The sequence below is a fragment of the Grammomys surdaster genome, unplaced genomic scaffold (assembly GCF_004785775.1).
Source record: "Grammomys surdaster isolate TR1022 unplaced genomic scaffold, NIH_TR_1.0 63, whole genome shotgun sequence".
Classification (NCBI taxonomy): Eukaryota; Metazoa; Chordata; class Mammalia; order Rodentia; family Muridae; genus Grammomys; species Grammomys surdaster.
The window spans coordinates 16,821,473-16,828,829 of record NW_021604565.1 but is presented as its reverse complement, the minus strand read 5'-3'; the positions used below and the strand labels follow the sequence as shown (position 1 = coordinate 16,828,829).

The following is a 7,357-nucleotide window of genomic DNA, read 5'->3' as shown; positions in this document are numbered from 1 at the left end:
GGACTCAATATATAGTACATTATGCTTTAATAATCTTTCAATATTCTGATATTTTCTTTCATCCTTTCTCCTAAGCCACACATGAGCCTCTCTGAGGTAGAGGTTGTTTGACTTGTGACTCACTTTCCCTAAGGCAGAGACAGGTCCAGCAATAGGAGCCTTCAAGAATTCCTTGATAGAATTCCTAGCATAAATAGGATTTGAGTTCATTGATAGTTTTGAAAATTTAAAGGGACAAGATCACAATGTTTAGATCTACTTTAGACTGATTCTGTCAGGTGCTCTTCATGTGGAGGATGTCTAATGTAGCTATTTCATTTTGTGGCAGGAGAAATCAAAGCCAAGAGCACAAGAGGGCTCACAGACAATCCAATGATTGTTGGTAGCTTGCTTGGTGTGATCATGCTGAGAGGGTTTGTTTGTTTGTTTGTTTGTTTGTTTGTTTGTTTGACAAAAGGATGTCTAGGAAAATAGAGTGTGGTCTATAGGAAGAGGGATGGTTCTCTGAGACCAGAGACAGCTGGTGACTGTTCTAGGCCTAGGATAGCAAGCACTACCCAGTTTTTCCAGAACTTAACAGTTTTAAAACTCCAAGTCCCATGTCCTGAGAAGTTCTGTGATTCCTTCAGCATCTGAAAGTCAGGATAACAGATGATCCCTCTCCCTAGAGCGAGGGAGGAAGACAATGGTTCTTAAAACTGAAAAGAAAGGTACTCCCCCTTGAAAGGAAGCAGTAACTTGAAGGCAAGGCCATATTTCATGCAGTTACTAAACAAGGAGAAAAATTAGGGGATTAAAAGCCCTGATCTCACTCTTTTGCTTTTAACCCTAGCTGTGGCTCAGCACTGAAATCCCTGTGAGCCAAAGACATGCCCAGTCATACTCTCTAGAGGATCAAGTAGGGTAGACAGTATGCTCACAGAGGCAAGCAGAGTAGCCAAGCCAGGCTACAAACACAAAGAATAGCCAAAGCTAAGACCTCTGACTCTTTGTCCAGTTTAGACTTCACAAGCCCTGTTCCAGGAAAGAAGATAGCATTTCTCAAATTCTCAAGCCAGCCTCCTCATGCTTTTCAAATATCACCACCAAAGATAGTCTGGGACAAGCAGATATCTTCCTGTTTTTCTGCTGCCAGATTTGCCACCACTTCCTCAGCCTGCTTATCAACTGGTTATTTTGTGGATAACGTCTCTAATCTGTCACACACCAGTCCAAATGTATATACTGTTGCTCCCTCAAAGAATTCCACTCACAAAAAACTCATTTAGTGTGTGTGCATGTCAGATCCCGTTAGACATCTGGACAGAGGCTGAAAAAGACTTGTACAGCACCAAACCTCAAATGAGCACGAAAGTTATCTTTACACTTAAACACTATCATAGTCTGAATACGAAATGTTCCCTATAGGTTCACATTTTGAATATATGGCCCACAGCTGGTGGCCCTACTTTGGAAGGTCCTAGAAACTAAAGGCGAGCCTAGCCAGTAGGTCATTAAAGGAGTTCTTTGACGTTTCCACTCATTCCCTGAGTTCTGCCTTGCTCTCTGCTTCCTAGTCTGCATGAAGTTGAACAGTCTGTGACACATGTGCCATCACCATGACACAAGTCAGTTCAGTCTTCCTCTCCTTCTCCACTGTGACAGGCTAGGCTCTCTGAAACTATAAGACCAAGTAAATTCTTTCTCTTCTAAGGTGTTTCTCTCTGGCATGGTGGCCACAGTTACACAACTCTAATTAGTATAGATGCTATAGGCCCCTTCCCACAAACTATCTCAGGGGCTCTGTGTGCCCTGTAGTCCCGTGCCTCACACAGGTTTTCAGAGCTCAATTTCCTTCCTCTTCTTTCCTCACATCAGAGAAGTATCTCTTGCTGTGGGATGAGCAGTTTTCCCTTTCTCTCCAAGCTTCTGCTGTGCTAGTGAGCACTCACCCTCAGTGCTGCCCCTTCCTCTCCTAAAGAACTCAGACCCTTGGAGTAGTTCCTCCCTGTGATGGGGTCTTCGGCCTTGCCTGGTTGGGAAGGTTCCACTTCCTGGTGAGGAAGCAGTTGATGTGGGTGAAATCATTGAAGTTTATTAATCGGCTTATATAAGAGCCAGCATCCCCAGCTCTCCCAGCTCATGGAATCAGTTCTTCCTCTGAACATGTCACAGCGCATTACCCTGCCGGAGCTAGCACATTTGAACATCTTGTCATCGCACGATTGTCACAACCGTGGCATAACTGAGCTCATCTTTTTCGTTCAGAGGTTGATTCTGGCAGCTATGATCCTGACTTTAAAATTACATTGCAAGGAATTTCACTTCATACACGGTGTCTGTCTAAAAGTAATTTTGATTCATGAGTCCTATAAGATGTTCTATCTTTAAGAGTTATATTCAGACTAGCTAATGCACATCTAAGCCTTTTTCCAATTTTATATTTGCCTTTAATTTATGCACAATTGTGAACAAATGGCCAAGACCCTCTAAGTATGCTCAGAGTGCCTGGAGCAGCTTATTTTAAGCCCTCCTGATTCCAGTGTGGACAGTCAAAAGGAAAAGGAGGGACTTAGCCCAGAGAGCTAGGAACTAGATCCTTGTTTTTACAATTTCCTTTTTAGACAAGAGAAGATTGTCTTCTACAACACCCTCGATAAGTGACACAGGACATAAGAGAATCTCCAAAATCAAAGGATTTGATAACTTTGACATCATGTTGAGTCATTTGTTATATGCCATGGAGTTTCTGAGTTCCTACTTGATTTTGCCTTAATCCAAACTTGAGTGTTTTACAACTGAGTATCTTATTCATAATCCTGATTTTACTAACTTTTTTCTCAATTTGATCTGTTTTCAAGACTGTTATGAATCAGCCAACTGTGGTACTCAGGACTCAAAAACATCAGGACATCAACAAGCTCTAGATTCTAAGGTGATGTGCATAATAAGTTCTAGGCCTGCCAGAGCTACACAGCAAGACCCTTTCTCAAAACAAAGCCAAACAAAAGTGTTGTTATAACTAGCCATCATTTAAAATTATGTTTCTTTTGATCCTGTTATCCATTCTTCTTTTATTCATTTGCTGAAAAGCTTTGCACTTCTTTGATAATATAGATCACACATGCAGAGTTAAAGAGCCATAAAGAAGGAGGCCAGCTACAAGTCAAAAACATGTGACTTTAGCATTAAGTGTGTGTGTGTGTGTGTGTGTGTGTGTGTGTGTGTGTGTGAAGGCCAAGCTGAGTCCTGCCTGATTTGGATGATGGCTGAAGAAAACCTTTCTATAAAAGAATAATGCAAAAAAAAAATCCAGGAAACTAAAAGTGGGAGGAGATTCAGGAGAGCGTAAACTCTTGAATCAATGATATCCTAGGCCTTCCATCTCACACAACATCTTACTAATAAATCAAAACTAGAAGGGTGAGCAGAAAGCCTTCCACTAACTCATTGCATGCCCAGAATTAAAAATAGAGTGTCTGGGTGAATTTAAATCAGAAAACAAATGGATGAAAGTCTTTGGGATGTCTCATTCTAGAGCTCTCCTTGCCCTTCCAGGGCCTACCCTGAGCCCCATTCCATGAACATGACCTGCAGATGTTTTCACAAGCATAGCCTGCAAGCTTTGTAACCTAAAACAGAATTAGTCAATGCAGAAATTAAACCACAGCTTAACAATAAGCATTCACTGATTCACAGAGACATGTGCCATGGGAGAAATGTCACAGACTTGGCAGATATAAATGTCTGCAAGAAAACATTCCAGTAGAATGTACTGAAACACACAGAATCAAAGCAGCAAGCCAAGCTTTGCAAAGCAATTGTGGCACATTCAGAGGCCGCTGAGAATATATATGATAGCTAAAATAAAATTCCAAATATGTGCTTATTCACCTACGTGTATAAATAATGCATGTGGAGTTAAAGCTACGATGTAAAGCAAATTCAAGGGAGATAGGTATTAAACACATTCCGACTAATTGGAGGTGAGAAGTTTTTCTCAATGAACAAATATCAATTAGCTTATATACTTGCTTATCCTATTCAGAGATGAAGTTGGTCACCTCTAATCTATAATAATTTCTTTGCAGTTTTGATAGTGCTTCCACTTGCTGTCCATTCTGCAAATAAATGTGGAACCAGAGAGCCATCATCAATGTGTCCTTTGCTTTCCTCTCTGAGTGAAAGAAATTTGATGGAATATGTTCAGGAACATGGGAAAATGAGGCAAAGAAATCAGAAGTAGGTCGAGGAGAAGCCCTGGGCAAGAGTGGAGGGGACTCCACTGAACTGGAAATATCACAGTATGGTAACCCAGGGACCCCCGGAGACTCGATGTGGAGTGAATGCTACCCAGGACCGTCAGACATCCTGAACTCTGTCCCACTGTGAAGCTGGTAAGGGTTCATGCCCAGCTTCAAGTGGAATGTTCTGAGTCAAGAATATTTTCCTCCCTCAAAAGACACTTGGCAATTGCTAGGATAAAAATTTTTATTACTACCCTGAGGAGTGCAGAATGGCTAGCGTCCCTCATAAGTGGAGTGAAAAATAACACTAAGCACCGTGCTAATCATCTATCTCCAATGACAACAGCCCTGGGTTGGGCAGACATGCCTAACACCACAAAAGAGAAACATTGACTCATACCATCACCATCATTAAACTTAATGTAGTAATTGAAACCCCCTGTTTCTAGAGGACACTAGAAAATCATATAAGTCAGGCAAATTCAGAGCTGCAGCCCTTTGGAAACCACTGAGTTCATTTCGGGGATCAACTCCTTCTGAAATCAAGAAAAATCCAGACGTTTCTTGCAAGGTAAGTCCTGAGTCTGTTTGTTCTTATAGAATAATAATGCCTTGGAGAATCTGGCCTGAGTCTTGTGAGTTGGAAGCAAAGGATGATAAAACATACATTGAAGAGATTGTTTTTCTCTACCTTAGTGTCAGGATTTGCTCCTAATATTGAAGTAAAATGGAAAACTATGATTAGGAAATGAAAACATTAAGAATGGATGGTTATAAACACTATGAAAAATGTTAATACTCTTTGAAACATGGTATGTAGCAACTGGAGAAACTGTATTTTCTACTCAATGGTTAATACTGAGAATGGACACACAGGTCTGATGGGTAAGCCAGACCACCTTGTACCTGGAATATATCAGGCAAACAGAGGGTCCAAGACACAAGAGATGTTATCCTCAAGCCAGAGTTGAACTAAAGAGAACAAGGGAGGAAAAGGCAGAAACTCCAGTTCCTCAGGGCTGGTTTTCAGGAGCTGAGAACAACAAGTCCTAAGGTTGGTTTATCTTCACTCTCAAAGCAGCATGTAGACACTGTTCCTTGTCTTCACCTGGTTGCTGCCTTATACTCACACCGTTGGTAGCATGAGAAGGCAGGAGTCACTCACTGTGGTAGCATGGGAGGGCAGGAGTCACTCGAGTTGTTGGTAATATGGGAGGACTATAGTCAGGCTGACTTGGGAAAAGTTGCACCTATGCACCTTGTTGGTCTTCCTGGGGACACCTGGTCTTCCCCGTTGCTACCCAAATTTCCCAGTATGGTTAGGGGTGATTTGTAGAGGCATCCCCCTGCATCTTCTCCTGTGGCCCAAAGTATGTCCATTAGAGGCAGCCCCAAAAGTCAAGATTGGAAAGAGAAGATGAATTTCTAGCTGATTTCTTCTCCACTCTACCAAACACTCCATGCTGTCATTATCCCTGAGCACATCTAAGAGAAGATGAATTTTCTATCGTCATTAATCTAATTTACAGATTCTTTTCAATGTCTTGCCTCCTTTTCAGCCCCATTTCTCTTCAAAGTTTTCATCTTTTCACTTTCTCCAGGAGAGAATCACAATAGACTGCACGTTTGTGCTTCTCCATAGTCTGAATGTTAAATCCCTGATCCCAAGTGGGGCTCAACTTGGAGGTAAGAGATTTGGGAAGTAATAAAGTTGTAAGGAGGCCATGTTGGCACCCTGATGTTAAGATTCCAGCCTCCAAACCTGAGACCAGTCAGTGTTTGTTGGTTAAGCCATCTAGTCTCTGACAGTGTTAGAGTAGCTCAATGTGCCATCTAGCCTTCTATGACAGTGTTAGAGGAGCTTCAAAGCCAACTGAGGCAATAAGTACTTTCAATCTGCGATCTGCTCAGTAGGAGTCTGTTTCATTTTGGGAAACCTCACAGCTGCTAGATTTTATTATACTCTATCTTCTTCAATTCACTGAAGTAGCCTCACAGTCTGAGTTAATTAGACTAAGGAAACTCGGGGCAGAGGCTCTGTAGAACATAGGTTGGGTGGCAGACACTCTTTAATGGTGAGGTGGGTAGTCTTCAAAATCTGGTCCTTTTCCAGTCTTGTCATTTGTCCCATGCCATTATCACTTGAACCTACTCCAAGGAGTCTTTCACTTCCAGTTTCACAAGAGCTCCTGCCCTCACAGACTCTGAGCGTCTCTCCTGTAGTGGACCCAAGGGCCAAGTTCCAGCCTTGACTTATTTTCTCTGTCAGCAGTATCTGACCCTACTCATCAGTGTCTCTGCAGACATTTTCTTCTCTGCATTTGAGACATTGCCACCATCACTTTTGCTCCTTTTCAGTGATGTCTCTATGCCAATACTTGGTTCTTCCTTGTCAATCTGTCCTCTCAACTGTGAAGTTCCTGGAGCCCCACCCCCATAGTCTACTTCCATTTCTAGACATATGAAACACCCTCAAGATTTGAATACCAGCCAGTCATGGTGATTCATACTTGTAGTGTCAGTACAAGAGTCTAAGGCAAGAGTATTGCTATGAGTTCAGCCAATCTGGGCTACTCCAACCTGTGTGATAGAGTGAGAGTCTGTGTTAGCATTTCTTCTAGGCTCCACTCAACAGTTACCTGGCAATAGTTACGTATGCCTGACTCACTATAAAAGGAGCTGTTTGTCATTCTCTTAACTGTCCTACTCTCTACTCTCTACTCTCTTACTCTCTTACTCTCTTACTCTCTACTCTCCTACTCTCTACTCTCTACTCTCCTACTCTCTTACTCTCTACTCTCTTACTCTCCTACTCTCTACTCTCTACTCTCTTACTCTCCTACTCTCCTACTCTCTTAACTGTCCTACTCTCTTACTCTCTACTCTCTTACTCTCTTACTCTCCTATTCTCTTACTCTCCTACTCTCTTACTCTCCTACTCTCTACTCTCTTACTCTCTTACTCTCCTACTCTCTACTCTCTTACTCTCCTACTCTCCTACTCTCTACTCTCTTACTCTCCTACTCTCTTACTCTCCTACTCTCTACTCTCCTACTCTCCTACTCTCCTACTCTCCTACTCTCCTACTCTCTTACTCTCCTACTCTCTACTCTCTTACTCTCTTACTCTCC

At 42.2% G+C, this 7,357-nt stretch overlaps 1 pseudogene; it reads right to left on the bottom strand.

Moving 5' to 3' along the window:
• Positions 1–7,357, bottom strand: part of LOC114620961 — a 109,214-nt pseudogene that overhangs the window by 35,139 nt on the left and 66,718 nt on the right.